General features: G+C 38.5%; 1 protein-coding gene across 4 annotated transcripts in view; it reads right to left on the bottom strand.

Moving 5' to 3' along the window:
• The window catches only part of SLC7A11 (solute carrier family 7 member 11), a 272050-nt gene that overhangs the window by 98787 nt on the left and 153541 nt on the right, over window positions 1-19722 (bottom strand). The window contains exon 1 of one of the 4 annotated variants that reach the window (XM_051768144.1): window positions 6822-6839. The exons of the other annotated variants lie outside the window; for them this stretch is intronic. The gene's annotated coding sequence lies outside the window, so the exon portion shown is untranslated. Of the gene's footprint in view, window positions 1-6821; window positions 6840-19722 lie in introns of those variants that run through there. 4 annotated transcript variants of the gene reach the window in all.

Below are 19722 nucleotides of genomic sequence, written 5' to 3'. Positions count from 1 at the left end.
CCAAAATTATCTGGACTAAGCATTCTCTATCGGTGATGTTCCCACTGCACTCTTTCTTCTGACAGTGCAATATCAGAGGAGAAAAGATGGAGAAAGAGATAGTTCCAGTCAAGGAGCTAGACAATATTAATCCATTATCCTTCAAGAACAAGGAACAGTTTTGCATAAAGCTGAGCCTCTTTCTAACCACCTGAGTATTTGATCTCTGTATCAGAGACATACTAATGAGAATAAACAAAGGTACAAAGACAATGAGTTTTCCTAGACTTGGTGTGTATGAGCTCCAGCTACCTTGGGGTTAGAAATCCAAAGCAATGAGGAAGCCAAGTTGCGTGCAAGTAAAAGTGGTTTTCCTGTGACTTAAAGGACACAGAGAGATAAGCAACAGAGCAACCAAGGGTCTACAAACATGGCAATTCGATTTGGGACTGGCATGCTCTTTTGATCCTTTATTTAACAGACAAGTGAATTCGAGCTAGGTTAAAGCATACTATTTGTGTCTTGAGTGCTCTGTTACACTGTCAGATTTTACTCACACAATCTGAGCAATAAGACTGAAAGAAATCAAAGTTTATCTGAGCATAAACAAGGAAATGATATGGTGCCAATTTGTGTAGCAATTCTAGTGGGGCCAGTTGTCTACTTCCTCTTCTCATAGAAGCTGATACCCTTAGAAAAGCAAGAAAATGAGATGCAGAGAGGACAAGCCAGTGAATGAATACTAACGCACCTACCTTTAAAGCACCTAATCCAAACAAAGAGGGTGATGGGGTACAAAGGAGGCCTGCACTCCTTCACAAGCACACATCTGTGCAAGTCAATGTGAGCAGGTGTTCTGTAGGGACCAGGGAGTAGTGGGGGAAACTGGGGACATGTGACAGCAGCCCTGAGGGTTCTTCAAGTAGCAGGAGGGCAGGCCAGGAACAGCCTCAGCTACCACCCCAACACACATCTTGCTGAATATTAAACCTTCATCTGGACTAAAGTAAAACACCACCATGGAATCATCATAGAAACATAAAATGGTTTGGGTTGGAAGGGGACCTTGAAGATCATTTAGTTCCAACCCCCCTGCCATGGGCAGGGACAGCTTCAACCAGACCTGGTTGCTCAGAGCCACACCCAGTCTGGCCTTGAACACCCCCAGGGATGGGGGATCCACAGCTTCTCTGGGCAACATGTTCTAGTGCCTCACCACCCTCTGAAAAGGTTTTTTTCATACTATCTGATCTAAACCTACTCTTTCAATTTGAACCCATTCCACCTTGCCCTGTCACTAAATGCTCTTGCAAACAGTCGTGTCCCATCTTTCCTGTAAGTTCCCTTCAGATACGGGAAGGTTGCAATTAGGTCACCCTGAAGCCTTCTCTTTTCCAGGCTGAACAATCCCAGTTCTCTCAGCCTTTCCTCATAGGAGAGGTGCTCCATCCCTCTGATCAATGTGGTCACCCTCCACCAACAGGTCGGGGGCCTTCCTGTGCTGGGACCCCATTGCTGGATGCAGCACTGCAGGGGGGGTCTCACCAGAGGGGAATAGAGGGGCAGAACCACCTCCCTCTGTGCTGCCCACGATGCTTTGGATGCAGCCCAAGACACATTTGGTTTCTGGGCTGTGAGTGCACATTGCAGCTCCTGTCTAGTCTCTCACCCACCAGCACCCTCAAGACCTTCTCAGCAGGACCAGCCTCTCTAAACCTTCCAGCAGTTCAAGCAGTATCTGATGGTGCCTGGACAATCTGCACTGCCGGTGGTGCTGCACATCTGCCAGCCTGGGCCTCCCTCCCTGATATGAGAGGTCATTTCCTCTCCTCTATCCACTAACCACCAAACTGGAAAAAGAAGCTCCTGTAAAACAACAGATGTGATGAGAAAGGGGCAACTGAAGCGACAAAGAGAATGTCATTGTGAATAAACAAACAAGTGTTTATTACAGAAGGAGTTACCATCTCCACTTTGTCAAAGGGGAGAAGATAACGCTCATTTTGCAAACAGTCATCCAGGGACAAGCAGGCACTGAAGAAAATGCAGATACCATCCCTCCCAGTCCACTCCTCCCCTCTCACGCATTCCTGCCCAAGTTTTTCATGCTGGTATAAGAGAGACAAGAATCAGAAGAGACTATGGTTGTGCCCAAGGCTGTTTTACACATTAGCCAGCCCTGAATCAGCCAAGACTCCTGCAAACCTCTCATATCTTGAATTTTCTTTGAAAAAGGAAATAAAGAAACTTTGCATAACTGACTGATCAAAGAGGCACACCGAATTATTGTTCAAATGACACCTCCTTGTGTTAAGGTGACCTCCAAACGAAACGTGGGTGCACAACTGAGTGATTAGAACAGCACACAATTATTAAAACAGCATCAAATTATTCAGTATCTAAATGCATATGTTTAATATCTGAAAGGTTATCTTGATTCATAACACACAAACAATAGGAGGATCAGAGTAATTGTCTTGCAAGCACAGGAGCTTTCTGTTCCCATAATCCACTAACCAGGAAAAGCATCAGACCTGCACAGCAAACAGAGAAGATTAAATTGTTAGCTGTCAAAGGCAAGATAAAAGGGAGAAGTCATTTCTGTGCCTCCAGCTGCACAGGTTGAGTTCAGTTCCAGAACACAGACAGTCTTGCCAGTTCCTGGCGTTATAAATTCATTAGTCAGCCTTTAACTCTCCTGAAACAATCCCCTTCCTCACATGCCTTTTAAAAACATCTTTTTCTCATGATAGATCCCTTTGATTTGTGTAATCTAGGCACTGGGGAGGAATTAAGCTCATATTTTCAGGCTTTTCCATGCAGATCAGATGAGCCAAGAGATCTAAAACACATTCTTCTCTTTTTTTTTAACCAAAAATGAGTGTCTTCCCTCCAGAAGTCAGGGCTTGCAGAAAGCTGCAAAGGTTTCTGATGAAATGTTGGGACTAGTCAACAGCCCAGGAAATTCTCTGATGTGGTAGAGAGAAACCAGTGGTGAAGCTACTTTGGACACAAGATGCCACTATGAATGATATTTACAATAAGCCTTAATTAGCCTATAGTTTCTTAGTTTTATATGAATCCATGTTTAAAACATGAGAAATTGGTTATTCTGTACAACAGGAAAAAAAAAAGTGGAGAACCGTAGAGAACTGCATCTCTGAGGGAGTCTGCCATAAGCCATCCAGAACCAGCCACAATTTTAGTACCATCCAGGGGTCTTTAAGTTCAATACAAACTACAGGGCTCATTGCAGGCGCAAAAGGTAAATATCTGTCACCTGAAATATCAATTTTATAAATTAAAAAACTCACATGATTAATATTTAGGATTTAGATTAAGTCAGGAAGTTTCAGCACTGAGACAGTGTTTCAGCAAAGTTGTCTGATTTACCCTTTCTTTACAGAAAAAAAAAAATAAGATAGTTCTACAGCTCACAAATTAACAGGCAAAGAAGTTTGGAGTACCCTTAATTGAAACTAAAAAGTACAGAGCATCTCTGTTCATTTGCATTCACTAGAAAATTTCAGCCATCCCAACTCAGTTCCCTGTTTTGTGGCTACAGTTCATACCCTGAACTTCAGAACTCTCAACCCATACTTTGCAGCTGAGAAAACCCAAAATAATGCAGAAAATCTGGCCAACAGAAACACATAAAAATTGAACTTGTAGGATTTTATCTTTTATGCCATTTTTGTATACATTAATATGTTTGTACATGTGTACAGAAGCAACACTCCACTGAGAAGCAGCACAATCCAAGTTAATTGTGTTAAAAGTTCAATTTCAAATTAAAATCTTGGGGAAACTATTGCTTTACCTATTTATTTAGATTATTTCATTTCTTCCAAAACCAGCATTACAAGATCTCTCCTCCTCTACTCTGCTCTCCTGTTAGTGAAAGAAAGCAGTTTGTGAAATATGCATGGACAATAGCCTTTAAAAATGTCAATTGCTATACAGCAATACATCATTCCTCTGGCTAGAAGGATATACCTATATCTGGTATCCCATATGCTCCTGGACTTTAAAGTTAGAGTTGATGGATAGAAACAGGGCACAGGTCAGAAGGAACTGAAAACAAATCAGGGGAATCACAGACTTGTATGAAGAAGTCCCAGATTCCAGAAATCATAAACATATACACAGAGAAGATAAAACAAAGGAAAAAAATCAGAATAACCAGATGGAATAGTGTTGCTGAGAGCTCCTAGCCTTGTCAGCTGTCATTTGACTTAAAAGATCAGCCTCATTTTTTTTTACAAATACTTTAGTATATTTACAATACATTCTGATTTTAGAGGGACAGGCTCCCTCCAAAACTTAATCAAGTTTGTTTTACTTGTTCTCCAGCAGGAAAGATGTCTTTCCTCCATAAATCTGTTTATTATTTACCTCCATTTTTCAATTCAAAGTCATCTAAGCATGTCATTGAAATTCTATATCCTTATTTTTAAATGAAGGATGTGCGTTATAATTTTTTAGGAGATCTATGCTAAACCGTGTCCTATAAAATGATCTCACAGAACTAGATATCTAACCAGCAATCTAAAAGATATCTTAAATGGTCTGTCTAAAAATGCACTTCAAACTCAGAAGGGTATATAGTTCATAAATTGTGAGCAGCTATTAAACTGTTATGCAAATGTCTTTGCAGAATGGGGACTTTAAATGATAAAGAAAGAGAGCAGTGATTTTATTCTCCTAGGGATTTGTTAAAAAAAAACCCCAACACATATAATTAGATAATATTCAAGAACTGCATATTATTCTAAACTATTCAGAATCCAGGTTTCTTAGGGAATACAGAAAACTTTACATTTGTTTTAATCACCACTACAGATTCTACTTCCTAATAATTTCCTATGAAGAAATGGAAAGTAATTAAAGACAACCTTTAGTACTGGGAGAGAAGAAAAGAAAATCTGACAAAGGTAAGCATTAAATGAATGAACATTAAAAAGGGAAGAACAAACTTTTCTTCTGTTTAATTTCATTAAAAAGTTTTTTGCCTTTTCCTTAAAAAAAAAGGGGGGGAAGTACAAAACACCCAACTTTGAAAAATTATTATTCTAACTATAGTTAATTATAATTAAAAGCCATCCAAAGCCACAAGGTATTATTTAGTGAACTGCATTTCAGGTAGTGACTGTTTAGCTGGGGATTTATCGTACATAATATTAACCCTCCTAAAATTAACAGCAGAATACACTGTACTGATTTGCCTAGACTGACATGTTAGTTCCAGATCAGTCTTTGCTGGGATCTCATTATAAATCCTGAAAGAAGGACATAAACCCCTTTTTTTCCTGCTGAATTTGCTCTTCCCTGTCCTAGGAGACCCATCCCCTTGCTGCTAGTGCTCTTACCTACTGGAATGTTTTTCACACAGGTGGTAGGTGTTAACATACAGGGGTCTGGCAGTAGTTTGACATGCAGGACAGGTGTTTCTTACACCTTTTTTCTTTGTTATGAAAGATCTGTAATAAGATTTGTCTCATACTATAAATTACGTGATCCAGAAAGCCCCAAAAGTTTGACTGTAGGTTTGTGATGGTGTGACAACCCACCCTAAGTCACTCTCTAAAAGAAAACCTCAATTTTAAAAAGAGGCTCATGAGGCTGTCCAGCTTCCTATTTCAGTTCCATGAAATTGTCATTTCAACCTCAAGCTCCAGTCTGTACCTGGCTCACTGCAACATATTCCCCCAGTTCCTCCCTCCTGAAATGGGAGAACATATAAATCCAATCTTCGCATATTAAATCTTCCAGCTATTTTATCTTTACCAGGACTTGACCCTATTTTCAACCATTCAAAACACGTTTTTCCTGATGAAGACCCAGCCCTCTGGGAAATGAGGCTCAAATTTGCCCATTGCAGCTGTCATTCACTCAGGTACTCAGCACACACCATCACCCGAGACAGGTCCAGGTCATGAAGGAATAGCAGAGAGAGCAGCCTACGAGTGCCAATTAGTGTTCAGATTGCAGCTGACTCAGCTTCAGGGACAAGACAGAATCCAAATTTTTTGTGTACCAGCAATTTTCTGCTTTCTTATGCCTATCCTCTAGCTATTACCATGCTTCACTATTAAGACCTTTTTTCTTCCTCAACTCCAAATATAACTACTGCTTCCTTAGGCTCCTGCCTTGTCTTACTTTTCGTCTTACAGGCTAATGATCTGTCAACTAATATTAAATTATTTGCTCTCCTAATTGCCTATTTTCAAATAATAGATTGTGGAGGAAGGTGGCTACCTTAGCACTTTCCCTGTATATTTCAAAAGAAGAAAGAATTGATGCATTATAAATGAAAGGCTCAAACCCCAAGATACCTATAGTCCTACTTATTACTCATACATATATTTCATCCAGAATATTAAAATGTATTACAAAATTTCTGCAGTATTTATTTTTTCATTCCCTTCCAGTATCAGTTACTTTCATTCCGAAGCCTATGAGTTTTTCCCCTTTTCAGATCAAACATTTAAAGCATCCTGAAAATTTAATAGCACTGTAATGCTGCATTTTAAAACACAGAGAAAAAAATATCATTGAGTCCACTGATGTTTTTTCCACCTTGTAAGAATTCTTCCTGTATGCCAATAAAACAAAATGAAATCCAAACCGCAGACAGCTGACCAGGTTACCAGTTTGAGATCAGTTTGGCTTTGTGACACAGGGGCTACACATGTAATAAGCTTAAGAATAAAATCTTTCCAGAGTTAAAGAGACTCAACTGATGAGGCTTTCCGTGTAGAGCAGGGAAAATGCAGAAAGCCAAGGTGGTAATGGGATGCAGGCATAGGGATGCACACATACAGGAAACAAGGTCCCCCTACCTGTCTCCTCCAAATCCCGTAATTATTTTTCTTGGATGGATTTCTGCTCATGTTTTCTTCAACCTTTCCTGGACTCTACGATGAATCAATTGGAGTACTCTGGTTACCCTGAACTTCTGAACAGACTGAAGGTGGAAAAAGACATGGAAAAACACTGACTAAAGACCTGTTGGCAACTCAATAGAGACATGCTGGAAGGAGCCAAATAAAGCTCCTCTCTTTCAGACCTTTTGGGTTCACAAAATGAATTTGCTTCAATACCCCACCGAGAGCTTCGTCCTCATTTCACCAGTGTGCTGCAGTCTGACAAAAAATGAATGTGTGGGTTTGGAGAATAGAAAAATGAAACCTTGCATTGTCACAGGGCATTTGCAGAGGTAACAAGAAAACAATAGATCATCAGCTATAGCAAATTTGCGGCATTAAAACCATTCACAACAGTATTCTTTCCTTTTTGCTGACCTTTATCTCTGAACTTCAGTGATTTAACAAGTGAGCTTTCTCAACAGAGAAGAAAATTCAAGATTGTATGGCACTGAGTTGAACCCAGTAACATCAAATATGTATGATTTCCTCAAGAAGCTAATCAAAGTTTGTAAAAACATTATTAGTACAGAGAGATAGTTCTACCAAAATAATCTTCCTGTTAAAAAATAATATTCACTTTAAAGGCTAATATGACAGATGGTTTAATGCAGAACATTGCTTAGCTTTCATCCATTTGTTTTAATTATTATCTTCTAAAAAAGTAAAGCCTCAAAGGATTCTCAAAATTTTTAGTGAGATTAACATTAAACACATAAACATATTAGGTATAGCATATTTGTCTATGCCTAGTATTTATTTATCAAGATAGGCAGAAAAAATAAAGCACAACATAACCAGTAAGACCTTAAGTCAATGTAGGCAACCTGAAACCTTTAATTACAAAAATAAAATCCTAAAATTACTTTCACATTAGAAAAATAGAGAACTTGAAATAGATAACTTTAAATTTCCTTTTGGATGACAGTTAATTGCTAAAAAAAATACCTGCATCTGTCAACAATTAATAGTAAGTGAATATAACTTCCCAGAAACTTAATTACAAGCCTTTTCACCTCTACCCTAATCAAAAGATGATAGAGAAATATTTGCATTACTTGTACCAGCCATTTGGTCCTTTAATTCGTAAGCTTGACAGATGATCATCAAATATCCACCTTTGTATGCTTGCATTCCCAGTAGCATACAACACTTTCTTAATCAAAGAAAGTGCCCTGTGACCACACTTCATGATCAGTCTGAATCATGGACTGACGTGTCTTCCATAGTACCTACTGTGAGGGAAACTTAGTGAAAAATAAGCACTTTTTTAGACAATGACTTGCTCACATACTTAAATTCACGTTTTCTAAGTGAGTAACAATAAAACCAGATAGACCCTAATGTTGTTATTTAACACATTACCTACTCAACTGAGAAAAGCACCTCCCATTCTCTGGGAAACTCCTAATTTTCTATAGTTACTGGGAGGTCACAAAATCAGAGGTGTCAATGGGAAAACATGCTCCCTGTCCACCTCCTCAAGCTCCCTTAATTTAGGTGGGGGTTTTTTATAGATTCCTTTCCTCCACACAAGCATTCTAGTCTGTATTCTGCACAGTTTTTGTGGATTGCTCTTTTAGAGCACATTTCCTTTAAAGAATGAAAGAGCTTGAAGAGTTCTTACAAACAGAGGCAGGTACTGCACAGAGGCAATGGATAATAACGATTTAAAACATTGATTCCAGTCCAGCCTCAGTGAATGAGTTAGAATTCCAGTAGGAATTAAGTGACTCCAATATGAATTCGAGTTTGGGCAGAGCATCAGGTAATCATGAAAAAGCAGAAGGCCACCATGCCCTGCCATTATATTTTTGCAGGAGTTTTTCAGGTCACATCATTCTCTCCCTGTGAGCCAAAGCCAGATATAATCCTGTTTTTACTGCCATGGAGAATAATAAAAGAGAAGCCATTAGTCTTTAATTTAAGGTTTACGACACAGAAAATTTTAATGGAAGTTAAATTAACTATTGACATTTATCACAATAATTTGTTCCATAGCCTCTGACCTGCAAGACAATAGCAGGATAATAAAGGCTTCAGGACACGACTGAGCTGGGAGAAGAAACTCCCAGTTATCAGATGCAAATAAGCAGCCTGTCAAATGTGAGACTTCTTGTTTTACAGACACAGAAAATCCAGTGGTGACTGCCAGTTATCTTTGAGATATATTCACACACAAGCAATCAAAACAACTTTCATATCCATTCATTTCACAAGTATAGGCAAAATGAGGTCCTGAAAAATCTTTTTAAAGGAAGAAAGCTAAATTGCTACTGACCATTACGGCATACAAAACAGCCAGAATGATATCCTCTTGAGAAAAATGCTTAAAAACTTTCAAGATGATTTACAGATGTAAGCTTGAATTCAAAAATACTCTACCATATGAAGGAATTACATTTTAAACATGTATTAGGCAGGGTAATATAAAGGAGATCTGAGACAGTAAGAGACAGTCTTTTTGACTTAGTGGCTTGTTCCAAGCATATTGTGAAAAACTGGAATATTGAAGCTTTCCATTCAAAATAATTTTTAACCCTAGCTATTAATAACATATTGCAGGCAGGTCTATATTCTTCCAATGTAATTTCACTGTATTTTACATCATGGGTAGGTAATTGTAAATGTATTTTTTTTATATATTAATAAAAGCATAGTACAACAGTGAATAACTGCTAAAAGCCTCCGTTCTGGGATTTTGTAATTAAAATGTTGGTTTCATATCAACATGACAGAGCTTGTGCAGCCCAGGAGCAAAAATATGCTCATAAATACTCTCCTTCTACCACACAATCCCTGTGTCTTTGCATTCCTGCAGGAAGCCTCATCTAGCAGCAGGAATCAACACTGGACTTTATATCCAGATCCTTGCCCAAAACTGTCCTGAAGCTGTGACTGTAAACTGGCTTTAACATCACAGGGCAGCATAACTCTGGCATGTCAAGCCAAGCATTAGCTGACTTTTTCATAAGAATATTTTCCTAAACAATGGAAGAAAAAGAGGCAGATTTTAGCATCAAATCCTGTGTTTAGGCACCAAGCAGTATTTATTTAAATATGCTTTTGTTCATAATTATACCATCCTGTGGGGAGGGTGGGGCCATGAAGCCAAACACACAAGCCTTAATTAGACCAAATTCTCCTGAATTTAAGAGGAAGTTTGTCTCTTTAAAACTCAAGACTCGGATACTTTTTCCTACACCCAGCAATTGATCATTATTTTTCCCTTGAAGCCTGATTAATTGTTCATATAATGTAACTTTTTTCCTGGCCTGTGTAACTGAACTCCTTTTCATGTGTGTCTCATCATTTTTATTACCTAACCCGAGCTATTGGCAACAGCATCGTCCTGCCTTGGCAATTTCTATAGATTAAATAAATGTTGCATGAAGATGTTTTTCTCTTTATCTGTTTTAAATTTGTTGCCTTTTAATTTCAATATCCCTTTGTTCTTTTGTTGTGAGAAAGAGCAAAAGCTGAGCATTTGATTAAGCCTCTCCATACCAGTTCATTTTTCATACACTTCCAATGTCTTTTATTGCATCCTCCTTCCTTAACTAGGTCAGGCAAGCCCTAGAAATCTCTGGTAGTCCCTTAGCCTCTAATAATTTCCACAGCCTTCTGCATTGCTTCTATTTCTGCCAGGTCCTGCTGCTGTAATGCAACTGGAATTGAGTGTAGCATTCAAAGCTAAGAGAAAGATCTGTTTTGATAATGGCAGTTAAATATTTCCCATGTTGTTTTGTGTCACTGTCTAATATATCCCACTACTTCACTTGCTCTCATTGCTACTGCAAACCCTGTCCCCACCCTTACTGAGCTAAGCCTAGCTGCCTCATATCCCATGTCACACTTCAGTAAGTCAATGTATTTTAGTGAATTCAGTCAAGAGATGAAAACTGAACAAAACACTCCAGTTCTGTCTCCTGCACCTCATGTTGTACCACTCCACCCTCAGAGAGCCCATGGCTGTGGTCCCTGGACATCACCACACAAAGGCTGTTACTTCACCCTGCAGACACTGGAAACCCAGACTCTGCCCAGGCAAGTACTTCCGAACATACATGTTCCCAAGAACTAGGTTACATCTGTCTTTTGATGCCTGCTGGGGCGAGGGTCATAGTTATTTCTGTTCCACAATTTTGAATTGTCTTTTCCTATGCTCCAGTTTATTTGCATCACTTCCTAAAGTATGGGACATGTCTCTTACGTGGGTGCCCATTTCTCTTATCTATAGGTTACCTTTTTTACACTAATAAGGCAAAAATGTTACCAATGATTATAGCTTCTCTGCCAAAAGTTATTTCTCACTCTTTGCTTTGGGGGTATGAAAACAGGGTCGTTTACCTAGTTGAAGGAGCAGCTTATGTCATGTCAGTAATTTTCAACTCAGATTTAATCAAAGAAATCCAATACTTTCACAGCATTTTTTGCTTCTCTGTTAAAGGTATTATGGTATAGTATTCACATTCAGCACACTACTGCTCTTAAACCTGCTCCAAAGTTTAAGGAATAGCCTAAAAGATCAGTAAGGTCTGTCTAGCAGCAAACCCAGCACTGAACTTGAGGGTGGAAATGATATCAGCTGTAGCAGCTTCCCCCTGGAATCCAGCCTGACCACTGGATTCACAGCTAGTCTCATCTGGTCCATGTGGACCTGAAGTTCCTTGACACTGGCCAGTTTTCAAAAGGTCAGAAGACTTTCCAAGTAGTATTACAATAAAACTGTCACACACAAATACATATTTTTTAAATTTCAAAACCTTTTTTTTTAATTCCTCTCCTCAGGAGGGGATTTGGAGGAGAGGTTACTCTGGTATTTTTGAAACAGCTAATCCACTGCTTTTCAGACACACCACCACACATATCAGAGATCCCACAGCTGGAGATGATCACATGTTCATCATCTGATAACAGACCATTTGCAAAAGCAGGACCTTAGCTATGGAGCAATCTGCCAGTAAGGATCACACTGAGCTCTATTGCACTTCACTCTCAGAGACCAGACTCTACATAACTAATGGAATAAAACAAATGAAAAAGAAAAGGAAGTGCAATTTCTTGACCTCATTCCACTGTTAGCTCTCATGGCAGTTACTCACATCTAGTTCTGTAAAGTATTTCAAATGCTTCAGTGTGAAATTCTTTTGAAACACCATGGACTGGTTTAGATTTGTAATATGTAATGAAAGATAACAGGTAGATGCTTAAAGAGAAAAAAATGAAATTAAGACACATGTGCCCAGCAGCTGCCTGAGGACTAAGACACAGTAGACAGCAAAGCAACATCTAAACCCTTCCATCAGGATGAGATGTGAATGACTCACTGTACTGAAAACACTTTTCTTCTCCCCTACATCCTCGCTTTGCTCAGGTTTCAGGGACAGGAAATCAAGACTCTTGGCTTAGAAATAAGCAGAGGCACTCCCTGGCAAGACTGACTGATGTACATGGTCAGGAAAGAGATTTCAGAGCACACTGGGGATCCACCGTTTACTATTTTCTCCTCTTCCCTTAGATTACTTGCAGTTTTGTTTTAGCCTAAGGTACCTGGAGGGTACAGTTAGGGATATGTCTATGGCTATGGATCTCCAGCAGCAAAAGCCTGAACAATCCCATTAGAAGCAGCTTGGTGAGCAAGGACGAGTAAAGAGGAACCTAAGAAAAAACAGACAGGTACAGGGCCACTTTCTTTATGGAGAAAGAACCACATTGAAAAGCACCATTTGGACCTCCTTCAAAAATTATGGAAAAATGAAGCTAAATTATTAATAAAGGAACTGGTGGAATTCTTCATCTATTTTTGATTCTTTTACAATTATTTTTTTTTTATGGGGAAACTCCTGTTCTGGAAAAATCATCAGATTATTTTTTAATGGATTTTGTTTTAAAATACTTTTAGAGATACTTTTTGAACACATAGAATATTTTTTTACTTTTGGGGGGGGGGGGAAAGTGTGTTGACCAGCTAGGAATGAAACAGAAGTGGTTTTGTGGTTCTCTACCTGCTGACAGTTGCTTGCTTTTTTTCATAAATATTCATAATCCACTAAAGCTCTCTTTGTAGATCTAAGAGAGGAATTCTGGGGTTTGTGTATGAAAAAGATAGATTTGGATACTATAGAGAACAGAAGAGGCCTATCAGAATGCTGTCTATGGCAGCTGTCATCTTCAGTCTTCTTTCTGGAAAAGAAAAAAAGGCATTTGCCTTTTGTGGAAATAAATATACCATTCAGAAACAAACAGGTATCAAAGTGGTGAAACTTGGCTTTCTGGGGCAAGTTCACACTGACACAGTAAGGTATGTATAGAGGTTTCCCTAAAATCATACGATTCCTTAAAATCAATCAGTAAAACGGTGTTGATAAGCTGAACTAATTACTCTGGCTCAGCAGTAAGCACATACATGCATGGTGCATTGCATGGAGTAGTCACTTCACAGAAAAAAATGGTCAGAGGAGAAGCTGAACTAGGAGGATTTACCAGGCAGCTTTAGCTGTTTCTACCAGTGCCACTATGGAAGCTTCATCACTGTGGGATGTTTTGGTGGGAGCCTGTTTATACCAACACTTGCAGCTTTTAATCAGCACAACCTACAAACACAAACATTTTGGACCAAACACTCAGCATGAGCAAATAAAAATTTAAAATAGAAGATGGAAAGGACAGCTCCAACTCAAGCACCTTACAGGTAACAATCACCAAGTAGGACATTTGTTTGAACAAAAAAAAAAAAAAATTGAAGTACTTTGGCAGACGAGATTTCACGTTGAGTGTCAGGAAAGTAGTCTCTATACACCAGGCTCTGGGAATACCCTCCAAATTGCTTTATCCATCATCAAGAAGAAAAAGTCCACAGTCTGTCACTGGATTGGTTTCTGTGTGAGAGATGCTGGGCAGAATGATCAGCAACAAAAAGCCAAGATATGCAGATCAATAAGAAATCCAAAGCAGGAGAGGAAACAAGCTCAGGGACCCAGAAGAGAGAAGGTCCATTAAATTTCCTTTGATCCTTGAATACCACAAAATATACATCCTAAAGAGATAAGATGATAATATATTTCTTAAAACAACGTTATAGAGGAGGTAGCCTGATTTGCTGAGTGACACACTGAAAATGGAGAGTCTTAGGTCCTCTGCCTTTGCAAACCCAAATCAGTCAATTTTATAGCCCAAAGGGAATACAAACACTAATGATGCAGTAATCACTTCTGCACAAACACCCCCATAACAAAATGGATAAATCTATATTATTTGTTTGAACTAATAAAAATGAAGAGTATCTTACAATCTCTCCCTGCCTTGCAATCAATAACTGTGCTCTGCTTTGGTTTTTCTGAACTGGCAGGAGACCATTACCTTGTGACAACGTTCTTCCATTTAAATCTCACCTCTCTAGAAACACTCCATTGACCAGATTTTACCTGTAAACATTGATTTAGGACGAAAAAAAGGAAAAACAACAAAATCTCAGTAACCACCGTCCACTAAAGCCATGCAACCTGAGCAGAAACACACTTCTCAAGAAAGACTTACTTTGGCGAAGAAGAATACGACAGGGGAAAAAGAAACCCTTCTGTAGAGCTAAAGCATGCTTGCTGCTAAACAGCCTCTTTGTATAATTAGGATTTGCAAAGTGGTAAAATGCCATCCAATTAAGTGAGTTAGGTTCATGTGATTAACACCAGACTGGCAGTATTGCTCTCATAGTTCACCAGCAGCTTTACTAATTAGGACATCGCTAAGTAGAGACATCTGACCTCGCCCCAGCCAGTTCACATTATTGTTTACCCTTCTGAACCCTCACTGCTTGCTTCTTTCCTTGCTTTCCTTACTGGTGGATACTTTCCTGTGATATTCTGTTCCGTTTGAAAGCATTTCTAGTAATCATCAGCATCAAATCATTAGTGCCTCTCTGCTCGCAAACTGAAGGACGAAAAGAAAAGATGAAAGAGCTTTCAACACAGATATTTTTCTGCTCAGGCTTTAAATTCCCCTACAATATCAAAATAAGTGCAGGATGTGTAGAAAACCAGCCAGGAAGCAATTATAAGTTTCAAGTAGCAAAAAATGGAAATTATCTGTGCCTGGCAAATAGTAACCACAAGTAAAAATGGTGTCAAGGGGACACAATGTCAGAAATGTTGCTCAAAAGAACAGAAATAAGATTTTCTAGATACTGTCTTGTCCATTATAGCTTTGTGTTTAAGTGCCCTTAAAATGACAGCTAACAAAATAAAAGAGTTTCGCAAGTACACACAACTTTGTGATGTGATGAAGCAGCAACTGATAAGCATAATATAGGAGCTCTAAGTATCAAGAGAAAATATTATAAATTTAAATTTTCTCCAAAGCAATTCAGCAAATCAAACAGAATTGCTTCATAATATGCAGAACTTAGAGAGCACAAAGAACTCGTATTTTAATCACTTTTTTCATTTGACATTAGAATTCTTTTCCCTATACCTCCTAGGAATGACTGCTATGCTACAGAAATAAAAATGCTGAATAAAAATTAAGTGTAGATCTCTGAGGATAAACCCTAGCAGCCTGATGCCATTTACAGTCAAATGGTATCTATGATATTAAAAAGACATTAATAAATGTGTTACAGACAGGGAGGCAAACAATGAATTAAGCAAATTAGTGGGAAAATGAAACTTCTAAATACAAAAGAAAGCTAATTACAGGATTAGAAAGAATTAAGTGACAGAGCCTGTGGTGACAAGGAACTTTACTTGATAGTCCTTGAGATCCCTTTTTGTATTGCATTTCTAATCTTTCTAGGAAAGCAAATGTCACTGTTGCATATATCTCTCAGCAGTCTGTTTAGTTTCTCACCAAACTGTTTTACAGACAATGCAAATCATTTTCAAAAGAAAGTACAAGCAGTGCACCATGCTCTCCACTCCATTCCTTCCTCTGATTTATCCTGTTGTTCCCTCTACTCCTTGATCTGTGTCACTTTAGCTATTAAAAATGCAAATGCCAAGGATGCTAACTAAACCTTTGATGGCTCTTGTAGCTTAGTTCCCAAATAACTCAATGTCAATGAGTTAATCTTCAAATCTTCACTTCTTTCCTAGATCAAGGCATATTTTCAGATACTATGCCCATGTCTGAGAATACTGCTTCAGTAGTGAAGCTTGTCAAAAAGCCTCAGTGTAGATCTCTGCAGGAAAAACAGATTAAAGAAAAAAATTCCATTCCCTCTGTTCTCCCGTGATATCAAAAAAGCACAGTAAAGGCTAATTCTAATTCTAGGTAACACCCAGATGTAGAATTCCAGTGCAGACTTGTAGTTCATTCACATTTCAATGGTAAAGAAACCACTTAATCTAAAATGCTTCATTTGCACCCTACCTAATAAATAAGAACAAATCACTCTGCTTTTCAGACATTTGACTCCACATTTTGAGAGTATTCAATAGCTTAATTTCCAGTGGGGGTAATGTCTTCTTAAACTGTGTACCCACAGACACAAATATATATCTGCAAAATATATCTTGGGATGATGTTGATAATTAAATTCGTGCTGGAGACAGAATCGCAGAATGATTTGGGTTGGAGGGGAGTTTTAAGATGATCTAGTTCCTACCCCCCTGCCATGGGCAGGAACATCTTCCACTAGACCATATTGTTCAAAGACCCATCAGTAGGAAATAAAGTGACTCACTTTTTGAGCTAGTCAACATAGGATGAAAGACCTCTTGCTTGGACCCGAAAATACAGACCTAAGTCAACTAGACATAATGCAACTAAGTTTTAGATTATCAAGACAATTCACCCCTCAGCTGGGATGCAGATAAATCAGTCCTTCCCATACTGTCTCCATGGGATTCCTCTGATTCTGCTCTTCTGAGAACAGTGGTGACTCCTGGCTTTCTGCTTCTTTCCTCTAAGGTCACATTATCCATGACTTTCTGCTCTAGACCACAATGTTGTAACTTCTTCTCTTTCTGTAGAGAGCAGGAGTTTAAAAGTTTGGTGAAAAGAGTCTAGTCTCTCTTTGTCCCAATGCCTGTGGCAGTGTGTCAACATGAATAACCATCTCACATCACCATCTTCCCACTCTCGCCAGGTCATGGCACAGGCATGCTGGTCTGCGTTACAATTTACAAGAACGGGTGTATAAAATCCAGCACTGAAAAGCCAGGAAAAAAAAAAAAGGGAACAAAGAACTGGGTAACCCCAATCATGTGCAGTTTCATATCATGGATGACACTACTAAATAAGGATTTGCATCTGGAAATGGACTGCTCAGTTATAGTTTTCACAAAATACAGTTCCTAGGGCAGATACCACTGACCTTTATACTGGATATTAACTTCACAAAGAAATAATTCTTTGACACCACATCTTGAGATAACCAAGAAAATCCCATTTTTTTCTTGCCACTGGAAATTTTCTGCCCATAAATGCAATTCATATCTATAGATCTTGTGGGAAATGAGTGGATGTGCCTTTATTGCATTATCAGAAAATACACATTTTAAAGTGTGCTAAAAGTCAAGTGGTTTATATGGATTACAAGAAATAATTTATTGTATTCCTCAAATTCGGAGGACCTGGACAAAAAAAAATAAAATCCTACCTTAATGAAAAATCAGGCCGCTGAAAACATTGTAAAAGAAGATGATGCCTAAAAGAAATCTTTACCCTAATTTTACTCAGTGACACTATGCAAATTTAATCCATGCTACTTTACAGTATGTGCAAATGACACACTTAAGATTTTATCTTAAAGCACTTTCTGTGTTATTATGGAATACATATTCCTCTGTAATTTATGGTATATAAGCCAATAGTTATAGGGTAAGCATTAAGATTTTTCGGTGGACATTTGTTTTAACATTTTCCCAATGAAAATGATGAAGAGATCAATCTCATAACAAATATTTAGTAGCAGAAATCTTCAACATTTGGCAAGTTAAAAATACTCTTCCTCAGAGAAATATGATTCTGTACTGTTTAGAATGAGATATAACCACCAGTGTGTATGATATGGCATTGTTTCATATCACAAAAATGGGCAATATATACTATATATATTTTATTATTATAGATATCTCCTACTATATCTTTCTATGTATCCCTGCTAATATATACATTGAAAATGTATTTTAATATATATAAAAACCATTTGAGTTAAGCTCCCTGTATTTAAGTAATCATAATATAAAGTGCAACTTGTGCTTTATTCTTCCACTTGAAGAATAATACAACATAAGAGAGTGTAATGTCACGGATTACTGAACCAAATCCCTGAGTTGTGCCAGAGGTAGATCACATCTGTTATTAATAGTAGCAGTCTGGCTTTTATAATGCCTTTCATAAAGAAGAAATCTAAAGGCTAGTCAATTTTAAACCAATAACAGCAGCTATGTCCAGTATGTGGGACTCACTCTGTTCACAATTGAAATGTAAGAAAGCAAAGGCACTAGCAGTGCAAAACAACCTTGTACAACCAGAGCATTCTTTACTCAACTGAGATATTGTACACAGTACTGTCCAAAGAGTAAGAACAAATAATTCTTTTGCCTCTGAACAATTTTTTTGCAACAGCAAGGCTAGATTTAATCAAGCAGGTTTTGCTTACAATGCACTTGAAAAGACATGAACAAGCTAACACAGTGACCCAAAATAAATGCCATTCTGTCACCATGAGCCAGTGTTAGCCCCTCTGTCAGCACCAATGGTTTTATAATAAGTAGGTTTGCTCTCCATACAAAAAATTCAGGATCCGCCCAAGGAGAAGAATGGTGAAGATACCTCATTCTGAAAGCATGTAGATGAATGATCAACTTTGGAAAACGTGCATGCTACAGATCCCTGTCCTGTATCTGTGAGCAAAAACAAAACCTCAAAGCAGTTCAGCAGGAAAGGAAAAATATTAGCTCTACAGCTACCTTTATTACTGGCACAACCTGGTACTGAGGTTATCCAGTGACTCCCAGGAGGATGTGCCAGACAATATAACAAGGGATTCTTTTCCACTCTTGCTTGCTGTCATCCCTCTAATGAAATTAGGGCTGTAACAGTTTCCCCAAGTCACATACATGGAAGGCTCCTTCTAATTTCCTAACCTTACCATGTTGAGACTTTGTGCCAAGGAGTAAGTTTTAGCCCATTTCCAGCATAGCAGCTCTCCCACATCTTTAGTAATTACTTCAGCTGTTAACTCCCACTGTTCAGGTGAGGTATTCCCACAGTACACCTGCTGCTCCTTTGGCTGTGTACTGAAATAGCCAAGGCTACTGAGGTTGGGTAGGTGCTGATGTGTTTAATCTACCTAACAGATAAAACTAAACACATTAAATACCTTCAAGGAGACAGGTCTTAGGCACAAGCTGCCAAAAAGCAACAGGAATAAAGGGGTTTTCAATCATATGTACAGATTATAGCCAGCTGGGGTCATAAATCGTGTGACCTCCAGGGTCATAAATCATTTGACCTCCAGGGATCCAGCCCAGACAGGCAGAGGCTGGAGCTGCACACAGGTGTTTTTTTCAGGCTCACAGTTTTGGTACTATCTGACCCATAATGGAGACCACATTAACCAAACCCCTCTCCATTCCCAATCTGTATGAATATCTCGCCCATAACACTAAAAGCATTCCTGTATATTTGTCATACAATTTTGGGTTCCTGATTTCTCTTTAGCACACAGAGTGGGGACCTTACCTAAGTCAGAAGGAAAGTAATGCAAAGTTCAAAAGCAGGCACACGAACTACAGGATTAGCTAGGGGAACTCAAGGCAGTGTGAATTACCCTTCTGAAATTTTCCCTAATTCCAATAATGACCAGAAAGCA

This window comes from Manacus candei, unplaced genomic scaffold, assembly GCF_025592945.1.
Source record: "Manacus candei isolate 608988 ecotype Guabito, Panama unplaced genomic scaffold, ASM2559294v1 h1tg000092l, whole genome shotgun sequence".
In the NCBI taxonomy this organism is placed as follows: Eukaryota; Metazoa; Chordata; class Aves; order Passeriformes; family Pipridae; genus Manacus; species Manacus candei.
The sequence above is the reverse complement of the archived record's forward strand: the minus strand, read 5'-3'. Positions and strand labels throughout refer to the sequence as shown.